The sequence below is a fragment of the Moschus berezovskii genome, chromosome 17 (genome assembly GCF_049115385.1).
Source record: "Moschus berezovskii isolate FMDL1 chromosome 17, NW_MosBer_1.0, whole genome shotgun sequence".
Classification (NCBI taxonomy): domain Eukaryota; kingdom Metazoa; phylum Chordata; class Mammalia; order Artiodactyla; family Moschidae; genus Moschus; species Moschus berezovskii.
The window spans coordinates 8,249,780-8,270,635 of record NC_142476.1 but is presented as its reverse complement, the minus strand read 5'-3'; positions in this window follow the sequence as shown (position 1 = coordinate 8,270,635).

Here is a 20,856-nt window from a genome sequence, read left to right as displayed (position 1 = left end):
AAATAAGTGAAGCAGAAAGGAAAAAAGAAAATAAGAATTAAAAGAAATGAGGACAACCTCAGAGACCTCTGGGACAAGGTAAAATGCCCCGACATTCAAATCATAGGTGTCCCAGAAGAAGAAGACAAAAAGAAAGTCCATGAGAAAATATGTGAGGAGATAACAGTTGAAAACTTCCTTAAAATGGAGAGGGAAATAGCCAACCAAACCCAAGAAACCCAGAGAGTCTCAAACAGATAAACCAAAGGCAAAACACCCCAAGAAACATATTAATCAAAGTAATAAAAATTAAGCACAAAGAGCAAATATTAAAAGCAGCAAGGGAAAAGCAACAAATAACACACAAGGGGATCCCCATAAGGATAACAGCTTATCTTTCAATAGAAACTGTTCAGGCCAGAAGGGAATGGCAGGACATACTTAAAGTGATGAAAGAGAAAAATCTACAACCTAGATTACTCTAAGCAGCAAGGATCTCATTCAGATATGAAGGAGAAATCAAAAGCTTTACAGACATCTAAAAGTTGAGAGAATTCAGCACCACCAAACCAGGTCTTCAACAGATGCTAAAGGATCTTCTCTAGACAGGAAAGAGTAAAGGTTTATAAAAACAAATCCAAAACAACAAAGCAAATGGTAATGGGATCACACTTATCAATAATTACCTTAAATGTAAACGGGTTAAATGCTCCAACCAAAATGCAAAGACTAGCTGAATACATACAAAAACAAGATCCCTGTATATGCCATCTACAGGAGACCTACCTCAAACCTAGGGGCACATACAGACTGAAAGTGAGGGGCTGGAAAAAGATATTTCATGCAAATGAGACCAAAAGAAAGCAGGAGGAGCAATACTCATATAAGACAAAATAGACTTTGAAATAAAGACCATGTTAAGAGACAAAGACACTACATGATAATCAAAGGATTCATTAAAGAAGAAGATGTAACAATTATAAAGATATATGCACCTAACATAGGAGCACCACAATATGTAAGGCAAATGCAAACAGTATGAAAGGGAAAATTACAGTAACACAATAATAGTGGGAGACTTTAATACACCACTAACACCTATGGATAGATCAGCCAAACAGAAAATTAGCGAGGAAACACAAGCTGTAAATGATACAATGGACCAGTTAGACCTAACTGATACCTACAGGGATTTTCACCCTCTTTTAAAAAAATAGGATTTCACCTTTTTCTCAAGGGCACACAGAACATTCTCCAGGATAGATCACATCCTGGGCCATAAATCTAGTCATGGTAACTTTTTTAAAAAATTGAAATCATTTCAAGTATCTTTTCTGATCACAATGTTGTAAGATTAGATGTCAACTACATCTGATAAGACTATTATTAGTCTAAAAAAAAGACTATTAAAAACAGAAACATATGGAGGCTAAACAACATGCTTCTGAATAACCAACAGATCATGGAAGAAATTAAAAAGGAAATAAAAATATGCATAGAAGCAAATGAAAATGAAAACATGACAACCCAAAACTTATCAGATTCAGTAAAAGCAGTGCTAAGAGGGAAGGTCATAGCAATACAAGCATACCTAAAGCAACAAAAGACACATCAAGTGAACAACGTAACTTTACACCTAAAGCAACTAGAAAAAGAAGAAAACAAGAACCCCAAAGTTAGTAGAAGAAAAATCATAAAATCAGAATAGAAATAAATGAAAAAGAAATGAAGACTATAGTAAAATCAACAAAACTAAAAGCTGGTTCTTTGAGAAGATAAATAAAATAGACAAACCATTAGCCAGACTCATCAAGAAAAAAAGGGAGAAGATCAAAATCAATAAAATTAGAAATGAAAATGGAGAAGTCACAATATACAACACAGAAATACAGAAGACCATAAGAGACCTCAGCTGCTGCTGCTGCTGCTGCAATACTTCAGTCGTGTCCAACTCTGTGCAACCCCATAGACGGCAGCCCACCAGGCTCCTCTGTCCATAGGATTCTCTAGGCAAGAATACTGGAGTGGGTTGCCATTTCCTTCTCCCCATCAGACACTGCTATAAGCAATTATATGCCAATAAAATGGACAACGTGGAAGAAATGAACAAATTCTTAGAAAACTATAACCTTCCAAAATTGAACCAGGAAGAAATAGAAAATCATAACAAACCCACCACAAGCACAGAAATCGAAACTGTAACAAAAAATCTTCCAACAAACAAAAGCCCAGGACCAAATGGCTTCACAGTTGAACTCTACCGAAAATTCAGAGAAGAGCTAACACCTGTTCTAATCAAACTCTTCCAGAAAATTGCAGAAGGTGAACTCCCAAACTCATTCTACGAGGCCACCATCACCCTAATACCAAAACCAAACAAAGTTGCTACCAAAAAAAAGAAAATTACAGGCCAATATCACTGATGAACAAAGATGCAAAAATTCTCAACAAAATTCTAGCAAACAGAATCCGACAATATATTAAAAAGATCACACATCATGGCCAAGTGGGATTTTACGCAGGGATGCAAGGATTCTCCGATATTGCCATCACTGTGATATACCATATTAACAAATTGAAAGATAAAAACCATATGATTATCTCACTAGATGCAGAGAAAGCCTTTGACAAAATTCAACACCCATTTGTGACAAAAAACTCTCCAGAAAGCAGGCCTAGAAGGAACACCAGTTCAGTTCAGATCAGTCGCTCAGTCATGTCCAACTCCTTGTGACCCTATGGACTGTGCCATGCCAGTCCTCTCTCTCCATGCCAGGCCTCTCTGTCCATCATCAACTTCTGGAGTTTATTCAAACTCTTGTCCATTGAGTCGGTGTCTTCCAACCATCTCATTCTCTTTCGTCCCCTTCTCCTGTCTTCAATCTTTCCCAGCATCAGGGTCTTTTCCAAGCAGTCAGTTCTTCACATCAAGTGGCCAAGGTATTGGAGTTAGAGCTTCAGCATCAGTCCTTCCAATGAATATTCAGGACTGATTTCCTTTAGGATGGACTGGTTGGATATTCTTGCTGTTCAAGGGACTCTCAAGAGTCTTCTCCAACACCACAGTTCAAAAGCATAAATTCTTGGGTTCTCAGGTTTCTTTATAGTCCAATTCTCACATCCATACATGACTACTGGAAAAACCATAGCCTTGACTAGATGGACCTTTGTTGACAAAGTAATGTCTCTGCTTTTTAATATGCTGTCTAGATTGGTCATAATTTCCTTCAAGGAGTAAACATTTCTTAATTTCATGGCTGCATTCACCACCTGCAGTGATTTTGGTGCCCCCAAAAATAATGTCTCTCACTGTTTCCCCATCTATTTGCCATGAAGTGATGGGACTGGATGCCATGATCTTAGTTTTCTAAATATTGAGTTTTAAGTCAACTTTTTTACTCTCCTCTTTCATCAAGAGGCTATTTAGTTCTTCTTTGCTTTCTACCATATCGGCGGTGTCATCTGCATATCTGAGATTATTGATATTTCTCCCAGCAAGCTTGATTCCAGATTGTACTTCATCCAGCCCAACGTCTCTCATGACAAACTCTGCATATAAGTTAAATAAGTAGGGTGACAATATATAGCCTTGATGTACTCCTTTCCCAATTTGGAACCAATCTGTTGTTCCATGTCTAGTTCTGACTGTCGCTTCCTGACCTGCATACAGATTTCTCAAGAGGCAGGTCAGGTGGTCTGGTATTATCATCTCTTTCAGAATTTTCCACAGTTCATTGTGATCCACACAGTCAAAGGCTTTGGCATAGTCAATAAAGCAAAAACAGGTGTTTTTCTGGAACTCTCTTGCTTTTTCATTGAACCAATGGATGTTGGCAATTTGAAGAAACATACCACAACATAATAAAGGCCATGTGTGACAAACCCACAGCAAACATTATCCTCAATGGCAAAAAAAAAAAAATGAAAGCATTTCCTCTAAAATCAGGAACAAGACATAGATGCCCACTCTCACCACCACTATTCAACATGGTTTTGGAATTCGTAGCCACAGCAATCAAAGAATAAAAAGAAATTTAAAAAAATTCAAGTTGGAAAAGAAGAAGTAAAACTCTCACCGTTTGACATGATCCCCTACATAGGAAATCCTAAAGATACCACCTGAAAACTACTAGACATAGTCAGTAAATATAGTAACATTGCAGGATACAAAATAATACACAGAAAAGTATAAAACACTGATGAAAGAAATCAAAGATGACACAGATAGATTTAGAAATATACCATGTTCATAGATTGGAAGTATCAATATAGTGAAGAATGAGTACAAAGCAATCTATAGATTTAACACAATCCTTACCAAGCTAACAATGGTATTTTTCACAGAACTAGAGCAAATTATTTCACAACTTGTATGGAAACACAAAAACCTCAAATAGCCAAAGCAATCTTGAGAAAGAACAACAGAACTGAAGAAATCTGCCTGACTTCAGATTATACTACAAAGCTACAGTCAACAAGACAGTGTGGTACTGGCACAAAGCCAGAGATTTAAATAAATGGAACATAAAAGAAAGCCCAGAGATAAATTCATGCACCTAAGGGCACCTTGTCTTTGACAAAGGAGGCAAAAATATAGAATAGAGAAAAGACAATCTTTTTAACAAGTGGTGCTGGGAAAAGTGGTCAACCACCTGAAAAGAATGAAACTAGAACTCTCTCTAACACCACAAACAAAAATAAACTCGAAATGGATTAAAGATCCAAATGTAAGACCAGAAACTATAAAATTCTTAGAGGAAAACATAGGCAGAACACTCCCTGACATAAATCTCAGCAAGATCCTTTATGAGCCACCACTCAGAATAGTGGAAATCAAAATGAAAAGAAACAAATGGGTATTGAGAAACTGAGGAAAATGTTGCCAGAGGAGAAGGTCCTCACCAGAGGCAATGACGAAGGGCCAGCCTCGCTCAGCACGTCTCTAACGTTCTCATACACACCTTGTTCTTTGAAGTTGTGTCACTCAGCCCCTAACTATTCTTGGCATTTAGCCTAAGGAACACTCCCTGCCTTTTCCATTTAGCCTAAGAAACACTCCCTGCTCTTTCTATTCAGCCTACGGAATACTCCCTGCTCCTGTAGTCCTTGAGATAACCAAAAGCTGTGCTGGGAGCCATGATTAATATCTAACTTGGGGGCTTGGGAAACTGATTGCGCTTAGAAGTAGAGACAGCATGTCTAGGAAAACCATGTAAACCTGATGTTATCAACATTCCGCAGGTGTCCTTGTTTTTGTCATGTTGCTATGGTTTTTGAAGTCTTCAGTTCAGTTCAGTTCAGTTCAGTTCAGTCGCTCAGTTGTGTCCGACTCCTTGCGACCCCATGAATCACAGCACGCCAGGTCCCCCTGTCCATCACCAACTCCCAGAGTTCACTCAAACTCATGTCCATTGAGTCGTGATGCCATCCAGCCATCTCATTCTCTGTTGTCCCCTTCTCCTCCCGCCCCCAATCCTTCCCAGCATCAGAGTCTCTTCCAGTGAGTCAACTCCTCGCATGAGGTGGCCAAAGTATTGGAGTTTCAGCTTTAGCATCAGTCTTTCCAATGAACACCCAGGACTGATCTCCTTTAGAATGGACTGGTTGGATCTCCTTGCAGTCCAAGGGACTCTCAAGAGTCTTCTCCAGCACCACAGTTCAAAAGCATCAATTCTTTGGTGATCAGCTTTCTTCACAGTCCAACTCTCACATTCATACATGGCCACTGGAAAAACCATAGCCTTGACTAGACGGACCTTGGTTGGCAAAATAATGTCTCTGCTTTTCAATATACTGTCTAAGTTGGTCATAGCTTTCCTTCCAAGGAGTAAGCATCTTTTAATTTCCTGGCTGCAATCAGCATCTGCAGTGATTTTGGAGCCCAAAAAAATAAAGTCTGACACTGTTTCCACTGTTTCCCCATCTATTTCCCATGAAGTGATTGGACCAGATGCCATGATCTTTGTTTTCTGAATGTTGAGCTTCAAGCCAACCTTTTCACTCTCCTCTTTCACTTTCATCAAGAGGCTTTTGAGTTCCTCTTCACTTTCTGCCATAAGGGTGGTGTCATCTGCATATCTGAGGTTATTGATATTTCTCCCGGCAATCTTGATTCCAGCTTGTGCTTCTTCCAGCCCAGCATTCCTCATGATGTACTCTGCATATAAGTTAAATAAGCAGCATGACAATATACAGCCTTGACGTACTCCTTTTCCTATTTGGAACCAGTCTGTTGTTCCATGTACAGTTCTGACTGTTGCTTCCTGACCTGCATACAGGTTTCTTAATTTTTAGGTCAGGTAGTCTGGTATTCCCATCTCTTTCAGAATGTTCCACAGTTTATTGTGATCCACACAGTCAAAGGCTTTGGCATAGTCAATGAAGCAGAAATAGATATTTTTCTGGAACTCTCTTGCTTTCTCAATGATACAGCGGATGTTGGCAATTTGATGTCTGGTGCCTGTCTTTTCTGAAACCTGCTTGAACATCTGGGAGTTCAGGGTTCACATATTGCTGAAGCCTGGCTTGGAGAATTTTGATCATGACTTTACAGCGTCTGGAAAATAAATTTTTTTTGTCAGTCTCCAGAAGGCTGTCCGTGTCCCTTCTTTCAGAAGCAACTCCGCCGAGCTCTACAACTGTGGACCAACGTGGGGCTCAAAGAATACGCATTTCGAACACGGAGACTTGCTTCCTGCAGAAAGAGGTAAGCAGAGCATGGGACACCAGGCAAGTAAAATTCCTTTTGTTTCTCTGATTCATCATTTTTTGAAACAGTTTGGAGCGAATGTTTCTACATAACAGCTAACGGAATGCTATAACCTTGTTGTTGATTATAATCAATGGTTTCCTGAGGAGGGAACATTAGATAAGCAAGTGTGACACTGGGTGCGAACCAATGTCTTGAAGGCATATAGACTAGGAGCCCAGATTCCTCCCCTTTGGTGGGTAACCTGGGCTCTGATTCGTGCTGTCATTGAACAATTAGATGGGGAAAAGGTTGATGTTGAGGCAGAAACGGTGCAATCACTGCATGAATATGAATTAGAAGAAAAAGGATATGCAGGGTGCTTTTCACCACAAAAATGTCCTTTCTGGGCAAAAAGATGTGCCTCATTTGCCGTCACCGCCTCTGCCAACGAAAACGGACACAAAAACGGCTGAACCATTAGGAAGCCAGTTTTATCCTCCTCCGAAGGAATTTCTATCTTTTCCCGCTCGTCCAACTCTGACTCTTCCATCGCTGGCAACTAACGTTCCCCCTGCCTCTTTTTTGACCCCTGCTGCCAGCTCCTTGACTCCTCGGGATTTGGTCAAGCAGGCCTTTCCTGTATTGTTTGACCATCCCCAACAGGGGCAAGTGACCTGGGGCACTCCTGATTTCAATATCATTTCGGCCTTTAAAAAAGCATGTACTCTCTATGGGCCCACCGCTCCTTACTGCCTTGAATTCCTTCAGAACTGGGCAGAACACTGGCTACCAGCAGATTTTACTGCCATCGCGAAAATGGTCCTTACTCCCCAACAATTACTTCAATGGCAGATGTGGATGAATGATGAGGCGAAAGAGATCCTTCAGGAACACCAGAGTCGGGGAAACCCCGCACAGCTTTTAACAGGCACAGGGATCTTGGCGGAGACGGCCGCTCAACTACAGGGCGTAGCTCCGCCTATGATGTTTTGGATTAAACAAGTGGCCCTGCGTGCCTGGTCTAAGGTAGATAGCCCTTGTCTGATGGGTCCTTTGTAAAAATATTTCAAGGACCAAGTGAAGAGTATGCTCAATTCCTCGGAAAGCTAAAAGATGCAATGGAAAAATCTATTAAGAATGCAAGTTTGCAACAAATGATTTTAAGGCAGTTAGCATTTGAGAATGCAAATGAGGACTGTCAAAATGTTAAAATGAGGACTGTCAAAATGTTATTAGACCTATCAGAGAAACAGGTTCTATTATGGATTACATAAAGGTATGTAGAAACATTGGCTCCATACATCATAGGGCAAAGGTCGCCGCTATGGAAACATACGCCGTTCAAAAAAGTATGAATGCAAAGTGTTTTAACTGCGGTAAACCAGGTCACATGAAAAAACAATGCCGTCTGACTGTAAATCCGTCTTTAACCGCTTCTACCAATAGGAAAGGGAAACCTCCCGGGCCCTGCCCGCGATGTCGAAAAGGCAATCATTGGTTAAATAAATGTAAATCAAAATTTGACAAAGCTAGCAATCCACTGCCTTTAAAGTTAAAACACAATCAAGGAAATTTGGGAAACTAGGAGCGGGGCTTCCCTTCAGCCCCGCACCAAAAGAAGGGGATAATACAAAACCTAGCATTATGACTCTATCCTCGGCTACACAGCGCAGTGCCTGTGTAGATATTCCTAGCCCGAGGGACATGGAACTGTTGATTAATTCTGCATGTAAAATAGATACCGGTTATTACGAGCCTATTCCTGCTAACACCGTAGGACTTATATTGGGCAGGAGTAGTTGTACTATGAAAGGGTTACAAGTTATGACTGGAGTTATTGATGAAGATTATAACGGAGAGATTTCAGTAATGGTACAAGTCACCCGAAATATATATTTGCAAAAAGGGGATCGTTTTGCCCAGATGCTTCTGTTACCCTATGAAAAACCACAAAAAACATCCCAAACTGTTCATGCTGGAGGTTTTCGCAACACTAACTTATTTGCAGGATTAACTGCTCTCTTACAGGAATTAGAAAAGCCTATTTTGACTTCGAATATTAGGGGGAAAAGTTTTAAAGGAATGTTAGATACTGGGGCCGATATTTCTATTATTCGCTTGTCAGAGTGGCCCCCTGAATGGCCTCTCCAGACATCAGCAAACCATATTATTGGCTTAGGAGAGGCCAGCCTTAATAAGACTTTTGAGAGTGTCTCTCACCTGCAGGCTCCAGGGCCCGACCAGATTGTAGCTTACATTAAACCTTATATTACAGAAGTTCTCATAAATTTATGGGGCCAGGATTTTTTGCAAATGACTCAAGCTCGTTTGGTATTAAATGAACCTTTTTGTTAGGGGCCATTGAGATACAGCCGCTAAAATTACAATAAAAATCTGATACTCCAGTATGGACAGCTCAATGGCCCCTGCCTTTTAAAAAATTAGTGGCTTTAACTGAATTGACGAAGCAGCAACTTGATCAAGGGCGAATCGAGCCCTCTTTCTAAAACCAGCTTGAACATCTGGAAGTTCATCGGTTCACATATTGCTGAAACCTGGCTTGGAGAATTTTGAGCATGACTTTACTAGCATGTGAGATGAGTGGAGTTGTGTGGTAGTTTGAGCATTTTTTGGCCTTGCCTTTCTTTGGGATTGGAATGAAGACTGACCTTTTCCAGTCCTGTGGCCTCTGCTGAGTTTTCCAAATTTGCTGGCATACTAAAAAGTCTATTAGTGTAAAAAAATTGGGGGGGAAATGATCATATAATAAAGTAAATTCCTGGCCACATGGCTTCACTGGTCAATTCTTTCAAACATCTAAAAGTGAAGTAATGCCAATCTCACCCTAAATTCTACAGGAAAACAAATACTTGGGACATTACAAGATGGTTTTATGATATTATCATAAGTTTAAATCTGAAATATGATTTTTAAAAATTGCAAGAAATAAAAGTACAATCTAATGTCTCTAAAGATATTAAGGATAGAGTAATAAAAGTGTTCTAAAATTAATAGTGCTGGTTACACAAATATGATTTTACTAAAAATCACTGGACTCTATACTCCAAAAGACTATAAAATGTGCTACAAAAGCATATTAAATGACAAGTATATATTTTAAAATATTATGACCAAGTTGATTTATTTCAAGAATGTAAAATTGGAATTTGAATCAGTTTTTTCAAAAATTCTTAGCAATGCATAATATAAAATATAAAGGAACTTCCTTAATCTGAAAACGGCTATTTACAAAAATCCTACAACAAATATCACATTAACAATGAATTTTTTGATTGAATTTTTTCCCTTTGAGATGAGGAACAAGACAAGGATTCCACCAATGTGAAACATACTAGTAGTCCTACCTAGTAAAAGAAAGAAAGGAAGAGAGGGAGGAAGGAGACAGAGAGAAAAAGAAAGGTGGGGAAGAAGGGACAAAAGGAAGGGAAGGGGAAAAGAGGGAGAGAAGGAAGAAAAAACAAAGGAAAGAAGAAAGAAATGAGGGAAGTTCCCTGACATCCAGTGGTTAAGTTTCAGTGCTTTCACTGACATGAGACCAGGTCCAAACCCTGATTGGAGAACTAGGATCCTGGAAGCCATGTGGCATGGCAAAAATTTTTTAAAAACAAAGAAAGAAAGTAAAGCAACTGCAAAGCAGAAAGAAAAAGCAAGGAAGGAAGGGACAGAGAAAGAAAAGAAAGAAGTAGGAGTAAGAGGAGGGAGGGAAACCGGAAACTTACAGTTATCTAGTGTTTTTCTGCAATGTCATTCAGGCCAAATTGGAGCTATTTTCCCAGACTTACTTTGCCTGGAATGTTCTAGATTGGGGTTAGAGATTGAGAAGTCAGCATGAAATTCTGAGGCAGAAATGCAGCAGCAGTCATTCCACTCTGAAGGTCATCCTTGGTCAGAGGAGGCAAGGGGATAAATGCACAGAACAAATGGTCAGGTTCAATTTGTTCTTGCTCTCCTTATTTTTACACCCAGATCACTTCAACTGCTGTCCTTCTTACCTACAGTGATTCCATCCCCCTCTCAGATGCTTCACTGTGAGTTTACAGAAGCAGTAATAAGAAAAAGCAAAAAACTTTAATAGATTTCTACACCAGCCCTCTTCCCAGGTCTATCCCAGCTGTCATATGTGCTTAGTTTGCTAAAAGCCTCAACTCCAAGACAGCTGGTTAGTGACTTCTCTAATCTTTTTAGACCAACTCCTCATACAACTGGATAAAGTTTAATTTCATAATAAATCTCTTGTTGCATAATAATAATAATAGTTATGCTTTCATATTTTAACCAAAATTTATCCCAGAGTAACAACGGAGTATGGGATTGGTTCTTTGATATGATTAGATTTAAAGGAATTAAAGCTGCCCAAGAAAAAGGCACACATGTAGTTTATGGAGTGTAGGGTAAAATCACCTCAGTCATCACCCACTGACAGCTATAATCAATAGAATCAAGATTTGGGGTGACTAAGTGGCTGCTGTCCTAGAACTTTTGAGGGAAGGCATATAATGTGATTGGTTGTTTGCTTCTAAGTGCATCAGAGAACTTAAGAGAAAGAAAATGGTGAGTTATAAAGCTTTCAATTACTGCTCAATGTTTAGGTAGGAAAGCTTCTCTATCTACCCTAAAAGAAACATTTGTATTCTGTAGCCACAGGACCAAGACTTTTGAAAACCAAATACACCACTTCATACTGGGAGTGAATTGCAATACAAATTGAATTCACAACTTCACAGAGTTTCTTACACTAAAGTTTGGTCATTGATTAGAAGAAGAAGGACTGACTGAAAATTGAGATAGAGATATATGGAAAAATTCTAATTAAACTGAACACCTTGAACCTGGAAATTCTACTGAGCCTCCTTTGCTAGAAAGAGCAGCCATGCCTCCTTGGTCTGAGGAGAGATGCTTCCTCTTTGCTGAAGAAGTATTGCCATGGAATCAGAACGCTCAGTCAAATCTGAATTTCAGAAAAAATAATGAAATTTTTCCTTAGAAAAATAAAGTATATCCCAAATATTGCATGGTACATGTTTATACTATAGAAATATCTGTTGCTTCTCTAAATTCAAATTTAACTGGGCATGTTATATTTTTATGTGTTAACTCTGGCAACCCAAATTGCAAGGACTGCTAATTTTCTTCAGAACCTACCCCTACCTTCTTGCACTGTTTCTAGTCCTTTAACCAGATTTTAGCCCTGGTAGGACCAGGGAAAGTAGGGGAAATAACACTTACGACTTGTGAGAATAACAAAATACACCAAAATAATTGAGATTCCGAATTCAATATGTTAGCTTGAATGTGGCTTAACAGAATGAAACTGAAATACCAGTACATTGTCATTGTACTGCAGAGGAAGACACCCTGTGGCATGGGGACTTAGGAATGCTTGAGTGGATTTATCATTTGCATGTGTGTGCTTAGTTGCTCAGCCGTGCCCGACTCTTTGCGACCCCATGGAGACCTGTTTATCTACTCCCTATCTCCATGGTGCACATAGGTTTAAAGTGAGACCTTTTATCCAAGGCTTTGGGAAACATATTTATATAGAAGTTTCAGCATTCTTGAGGAACTCTGTGCTGGCTATTCTCTGTAGGACAGGAATGACAGAGAAATGGTAGCTATTAAATGCGGTTCTCTGAATCCAATGGAGATGAAAGGACTTCAGGATCACAGAAGCCAAGTAGTAGCACTTAGTTACCAGAGACAATTGAAACAGAAATCAGAATGATTTTTCTGCAAAGATCTTTGCATTGGCTAATTGATCATGGAATCTCTAAAACTGAAGCAGATGCATAGTTGTCTAAAGTATTATTTGATTTGTATGAGCAGAGGAGATTGTGTTGTTGTTCAGTCAATAAGTCCTGTCTCACTCTTGGTACCCCATGGACTGCAGCACACCAGGCTTCCCTGTCCTTTACTATTTCCTGAAGTTTGCTTAAACTTATGTCCATTAAGGAAGTGATGCCATCCAACCACCTCATTTTCTGTCGCCCCCTTCTCTTCCTGCCCTCAATCTTTCCCAGCATCAGGGTCTTTTCAAATGTGTCAGCTCTTTGCATCAGGTGGCCAAAGTACTGGAGCTTTAGAGAAGATATAGATCTAGTCAATAGAAGTCTGATTGTATCAGTACAAAAGAAAGTGGTAGTTATTTATCAACCAATTCTAAGACTTGAGAGCCAATGTAAAGACCTAGAGCAGCTTCAATAAATGGGAGACTGACTAGCTCTTCTTGAGGAAGCATGTGCTACACGGCTAAAATGTATACTATTAAGTTTCCTCTATACCCTTCATCAAGGAGGCTTAAAGCCATTTGCCAGGGTTGGATATAGAAAAAGTTATAGAATTATAACCAACCAATATAATATTGTAAAATAATTTGCCTCCAATAAAAAATAAATTAATTACTTAAAAAAAGAAAAAGTTATAGAATTATAGAGATGAAAATATGAAAATAGATCTAGATATACTTTTATATAATAGTCATCTTTATATTACTGTTTCTTCATTATGTCCTGTTATGACTGAATAAAATTCCAATGTATGGAGGTATTTCTTATAATTTTGCATCGTTATTTTATGTTTCTTCAGGAACTCTCTGTAGTCATTTTCAATGTCTCTTTCCTTCTAGTAGGTTATTTCCAAACCATAATTTGAACCGTGTAATGCATTTAGGTTAGTTTAAAGTGTTTGCCATTGTGATGTATACTGCAATAAAAAATTTACAATCTGCTTTACTTCTTAAGTATAAATTCTAGGGCCCCCGATGGCTCAGAGGGTAAAGAATCTATCTGCAATACAGGAGATATAGGGGACATGGGTTCAATTCCTAAGTCAGGAAGATCCCCTGGAGGAGGAAATGGTAACACACTCCAATATTCTTGCCTGAAAAATCCCATGGACAGAGTAGCCTACCAGACTACAGTCTAAAAGGGCTGAAAAGAATCTATAAGAGAATGAGATAGTTATATAGATAGAATCACCAACTAAATGGACATGAATTTTAGCAAACTCTGGAAGATAGTGAAGGAGAGGGAAACCTAGTGTGCTGCAGTCCATGTGGTCACAGAGTCAGACACAGCTTAGTGACTGAACAACAGCATAAATTCTATGTAGCAGGTCAAAATATAAGCTCATTTTTGAGGCTTATATTACATTATGACTTTCAAGAAAGTGTGTTAAATATTTGGTACATGAAAGCAAATTACTCCATAGCTTCATCAGCCTTGGAGAGTATCGGTTTAAAATTTTTTTTTACTGATTTTCTATTCAGAGTGGTTATTATACTGGGATTGGCAGAACCAACATGATTTCAGATTAATTGATATGAAAATGAAATTTGAAGGCTTTTATGCATTTAAGTCCCTAGGTTCAGAAAGGCACAACCCAGAATAAAGAAGTACTTTGAAAAACAGATGCCAGGACCTCACATGTATTTCTGAGGCCATTATAACTATATTCAGCTATCTGAAAGACAGGATGCAAAAATCAATTAAGATTTTTTATAACTCCAGGGAGAAATTGAGAATCTATTGGTAAAGTAACAGACAAGAATATTTAACTCACTCTCACAAATCTGTGGGTCATTATCCCAGGTGACAGAGTCGCCAGAGATGATGAGTGCAGCAGAGGATTGACTCTACTCGGTATCTAGAGACAAAGAATAATGAATACTGTATTGTAAATAAACACTTAATCCTGCTTAAACTGCAATCTTGGAAAATTCAGAAGGACAATTTCCATTTATCAAAGTACTATCACTTTCCCAAATGTTATGCCTTTGTTTGGACATTAACATAGAAAGTGTACTACAAGGCAGAGACAAAAGTCTGTATAGTCAAAGCTAATGGTTTTTCCAGTAGTCATGCGTGGATGTGGGAGCTGGACCATAAAGAATTCTGAACACTGAAGAACTTATGCTTTTGAACTGTGGTGTTGGAGAAGACTCTTGCAAGTCTCTTGGACTGCAAGGAGATCCAACCAGTCAATCCTAAAGGAAATCAACCCTGATTATTCATTGGAAGAATTGATGCTGAAGCCCCAGTACTGATAGCTTATGGTAAACAATGTTGGATTCATGAGCTCCAAAGAAGATGTAGCTTCGGGACCAGGGACCAGGCTTGATCACTCAAGAGATTTTGTGTAGCAGAGTTTTATCAAAGTAAGAAAAGGTAAAGAGAAAGCTTCCGACATGGATATTAGAAGGGGGACGGAGTATGCTGCCCAGGTAGTCTTATCAAGGACTTACATACTTTTTTCAGACCCACTTCCACAACATACATCTTTAAACTAACAAGATTAGAATGAAAAATAGAAAGATCTTACCAGACCCACTTCCATAATACACATTTTAAGACGACAGGATTAATCAGAGAGTTCTTGTTAAGGAGAAGCATGTCCTCAAGCAAGATACATTGCTATATTGACTAAGACAAAACAATGTCGAAAAGAACATTTTTCCTTTTCTCCTTGAGAGCCCCAGACCTCTTTCTCCTTCTTGAGGGCTCTGGACCCCTTTTTCCTAGGGGACCCTGGACTTCTTATCAACCTATCTAGGAGATGACTCTCTCCATACTTTGGCCACCTGATGCGAAGAGCCTACTCATTAGAAAAGACCCTGATGCTGGGAAAGATTGATGACAGGAGGAGAAGGGGGTAACAAAGAACGAGATTGTTGGATGGCATCACTGACTCAATGGACATGAGTTTGAGTAAGCTCCAGGAGATGGTGAAGAACAGGGAAATGTGGCGTGCTACAGTCCATGGGGTCACAGAGAGTCAAACATGACTAAGTGACAGATCAACAAATTTTCTTCTTCAGATCTTCTAAATTAGATATCTTTTCTTTATTAGGTTAAGGCACACTTTTCTATATATCTAAGATAAATAAGATTCATCAAATTAGAATCAAAGGAAATCCAAACAAGATAAAATTAGTTGAGTACTTATTTCATATCATAACATTAAAGGCAAAAATTCTCAATTAGTATGCCAAAAGCTATTCAAAGTTTGCTATACAATTTAGAAAAATTGATAACTTTTATTTCTGTTTCACCTGAAGTTCTCTGTAACTGTTGGGTAACAGTTTTCTGTAACAGTTATCTGAACTGTTGGGTTGAATTGTTCATGAAAATTGGTGGAGAGTAAGACTGGATATTATGAAACATTAAGAGGAATAGTGTCAAATAACAGTCAAGTGTTTCTTTGGTGTAGCTGAGAATATTGTCTTATGAATATATAAGAGACGATGGCACAAACTTTATTCAAACAACAAAATAGGTCAAATAGAGATCAAATGAAAAGAGTGACAGCTGCGGAAGTTCTTGGAGAAACCTGAAGCATTGTTACATTGAAGTAGTGATTGTGTTGTCTTTATTAATGCCTTCAGGATTATTTTCAGTTTTTTTAATGCCTTTTGGAACATCTTCAAAAATGAACATATTCTAAACTGCACTGCAAATTTGCATAAACAGAAATAGACAACAAATGGAGTAAAGGAAGGCTGCAGTCCTTCCTCTATGTGTGCCTCTCCTTCTATCTGTTTGCCATAGAGGCAGAGAACCATGGAGACTCTTCTGGCTTTTGACTTCACAGAGATTATTTCTCAAAGTTCTCTTTTATTTTTCTAATAATGACCTTTGGGATAAAAATGGTGAAGTTCTAACTTGAGTCCACAGTTCTCCTTTTGCTACTATTGTTTAGTGTTGCATAATGAACACAGAATGAATCAAAATGTAACCTTGTATTTATTGGTTAGGGGGACCCTCAAAGAATGTTTTCATTTATTAAATTTGTCTCCCAAAGTACATTAAACAATTGAGTAAGTAATAGCCAGATTTCTTCCCTTTCATGATGTTGAGAAAGAGAGATAAAACCTACACTTCTTTTTAAAAAAGGAATCCAGAATTTTAATTTTTTTTTTTACAGATTGATAACTATATTTTAAACCAAAAAATTCCTCACATAATAAATACATTTTATGCACATTAACTTCGAATTTACTTCAGAAAGCTATTTACAATATAAATAATTATAAATGGGAACACTTTGCAAGATATCATTGACATAGCTAATATTTTCTACTTTACATTCCAAAGTAAAAGTTCAAATTACAGACTTACACTACGATGTCACTAAAAACTATACATTGCAAGATGGTATTTGAAACATTGGCAATCAGTATCTTCTTTCACAAATATAATCCTTTTTATAGCGTGTCAGTCAAAAAACAAACAAAATATTTTATCTCTTCTTTGAAGTGCCTACTCATATGTTTCACTTTTTGAAATATTTCCCTTTGGGGAAAAATAATGGAAAAAAAAGTTACAGTATTTCTAAAATTTTTTCCACGCCAATTTTAGTTCTTTTGAAATGTAAACACACCAGGGTTGTTGGGTGCAAATTCAAATGTGATTAAATGTGTTCCAGATCAGAAAATTAGGACAAACTCTCCACTATATAGGCTTATGAAAGCAAAGTCCCATGCAGAAAAACTGCAATAAATAAAATGATAAAGTTTGGTATTAAATTATTAATTAGAATTTCTCATGTGAACCATCAGTTTTTCAGAAGCACAGCAGAATAGCATCTTGTTACTTGTTTTACACTTGTGTTTGTGTGTATACGTATATGCACACATACACAGCCTTTCTGCATACTGTCCTAGAGAAGGAACTCTGAGCAAACCCCTATTTGGATATGAGCACAATCTCACTTTTCAAATTCAGCATTACCCGTAGAACTCTTGTGCACAAGAAATGAGCCCCACACAAAAATTCCCCTCCCCAAGAATATTTTCTATGCATGTGTCCATAGCTGTTCTGTCATTCATTTGACATTTAGCTGGAAAATGAATGTTTTCTCTACAATGCATTTCCCAGTAAGAACTAACCAATCGATTTTGCTGTCAAATTCTTATTCACAAAAGCTGACACTGACATGAAAGTTGAATCACTTATTTGGAGAACCACAGGATTCACAATTGTTATTAAATTATTCTGAAAACAAGATGTATCTTTCTGTCCTGTAATTTGAGTGAATGAAAGAACCAAATCTGGGCACTAAAACTTTATAAATCAAAAAGAGCACATGGAAATGTAAGCTCTTCCACTGGTCTAGGTAAGTGACCCCCAAATAGCCAAATTCTCAATTTTCCAAATATCAGTGTTCACTCTGTCACTTCCAAATGCTACTAGCACTGATAGAATCGCACAGAATATTTTAGTAACATTCAGCTCTTGAAAGAAAGAGAGAGCTACAAAATATCATATCTGTACTCAGAAGGTCTCCTTAGCAGCAGTGTCTTCTATCAAACTTATTTGGTCTAGGTCTTGGGGAAAAAATTCCTCTCATTTTATTTTAAAATGTTGATGCATATTTTCCAAATGATCTTTTATTGAATTGATTCTCATCCCCCATTAAAAGAGACAAGAAAATGAAGGATATAATCCTCATCTAAAAGAGCCCATTAAAGTCTAATTTAAGTGGAATTCTCTGCCCAGAGGCAGCATGTGGCAGCAGGGTGTATCAAGAATTAAGAATAGTACCCAGTGGAAATATTCTAGCCCTATAAAATATAATCAAGAAAGAATAAATGAGTTTTTTGTATAAACACTGAAGGCAAATCTTTTATTGCATCCTGTCTTTCGTATTGAGTGTCACACCAGCCCTGTGTCATATTATCCTATATCAGGCAATTACAGTTTAGAAAAAGCCAACCCATTTTATTCAGCATACTATGTCAAAAAAAACCCTGTGTCACACATCCAAATGTTGACCTGTACTGATTGGGACATTAATATTATGCATTCAAAAATAATACGCCAAATTTGTATATTCTCAATAATAGTTTTAACTAAAATTTCCCGAGGAAGATGGGGAAATACTCATTTATTTCTTTGGTCATACAAATCTTTAAGTTAGGTAGGCAGACAGGTAAAATGGGAAATAAAAATACTCCTACCATTATTAGAAAGCTTGAGGTTTGTATCATCTAATGAATTGCCACATATGTACTAGTAATTGGATATAACACATTTTTATGAATCCCCAGTGATAGAAAAATCATACTTCTCTCTCTATTTCAACCAATTCTCAGCATTTAGCAAAGTTATGAAAATAAAATTTTAAAACTAATTCCAATTTAGTTTTAAATGGGAACATACATATACACATATAGGCATTATGTTATAAAGCTGCTGCTGCTGCTGCTGCTGCTAAGTCACTTCAGTCGTGTCTGACTCTGTGTGATCCCATAGACAGAAGCCCACCAGGCTCCCCTTTCCCTGGGATTCTCCAGGCAAGAACACTGGAGTGGGTTGCCATTTCCTTCTCCAATGTGTGAAAGTGAAAAGTGAAAGTGAAGTCGCTCAGTCATGTCCGACCCTTAGCGACCCCACGGACTGCAGCCTACCAGGCTCCTCCATCCATGGGATTTTCTAGGCAAGAGTACTGGAGTGGCTTGCCATTGCCTTCTCCGAGAATCCAGAATTTTTATATCCATTTCAACAGTCTGAAGCCTTTACATCCATCCTACCTTCTTGGGTCACCTGGGGCAGAGGGAGTTGTAGGGTCATATCAGCTTAGCCATGGTTCAGGAAAAACCATGACAAATTCAACGCCAGAAGCCACCAGCAAACGGTAAGTAAATGTGTCTAGATATTTGATAATATTCTACATAGAGCCCAGAGTGGAACAGAGAGAGCCTTTGATATTTGTGTCATTTCCTTTTTTATTACTTTTAAATCTATGCATACATGAACCAGATAGATGAGTTAGGGAAAAAATAAGAAAAAAAAATCTCTGTGAATTATTTAGGTTAGGACATTGAAATCTTTGGTAAGAAGACCCTTTCTTTAGCAACTTAATAGTAACTTCAAAAAATAATCATAGCTTCATATGTAGTTGTAGGAAATAATACAGAGAGATCCCAGGAACCCTCTACTCACTTTTTCCCATCGGTAACATCTTGAAATCTATGATATTATGTTAAAACCAGGATATTGACATAGATATGATCCATTAATTTTATTGCTATTTCTTGATTTATTTATATTAATTTGTGTGTATTAATGCACATGCTTGTATATGTATTTATATCTATGCAATTTTTAGTAGATTATTTTTAAGAGCAGTTGAAGGTAGACTGACCAGAAGGTACAGGAATTTACAATATACTCCTTGCCTTGACACATGCATTGCCTCCCACATTTTCAGCATCTCCACTAGAATTGTGCAAGCTTCCTTGATGGCTCAGCTGGTAAAAAAAAAAAAAAAAAAATCTGCTGCAATGTGAGAGACCTGGGTTTGATCCCTGGGTTGGGAATATCCGCTGGAGAAGAGAATGGCTATCCACTCCGGTATTCTGGACTGGAGAATTCCATGGATTGTATAGTCCATGGGGTCACAAAGAGTCAGACACGACTGAGCGACTTTCACTCTCTCACTCAGAGCTATGTATTTCTACACTGATACATCATTATCCCTCAGAGGTGTTGTACATTGTATGGATTTGGATAAGTGTATAGTGACATGCACTCACCATTGTAGTTTCACTGCTCTAAAAATCTTCTGAGCTCAGTTGATTCACCTGTCCCTACCCTCAGTCTCTGAAAACCATATTATTACTCCATAGTTTTGCCTTTTCCAGAATGTCATATAAATGGAACCATGCAGTAGCTAGGCTTTCTAGATCGGTTACTTTCATTTACTAAAATACATGTAAGTTTCTTCCATTTTCTTTTCATAGTTTGATAGCTCATTTATGTTTTACAGAGTGAACTTCCCATTTTATATTCCTATCAACAATGTATGAGTCATCTATTTCCTCTCATCCATTCTCGCATTTGGTATTTTTGCTGTTTTTATAGTAGTCATGCAGATAGATGTGCAATGCTGTCCCACTGTTATATTTTTTTTTCTTTTTTTTTATTGTTATTTTTATTTTTATTGGAGGCTAATTATTTTACAATATTATATTGGTTGGTTTTGCCATATATTGACATGAATCCGCCCCGGGTGTACATGAGTTCCCCCTCCCGAACCCCCTCCCATCTCCCTCCTCTCCTTATCCTCCCTCTGGGTCATCCCCGCATACCAGCCCCGAGCATCCTGTAACATGCATCGACCCTGAACTGGCGGTTCATTTCACGTATGATAATATACATGTTTCAAGG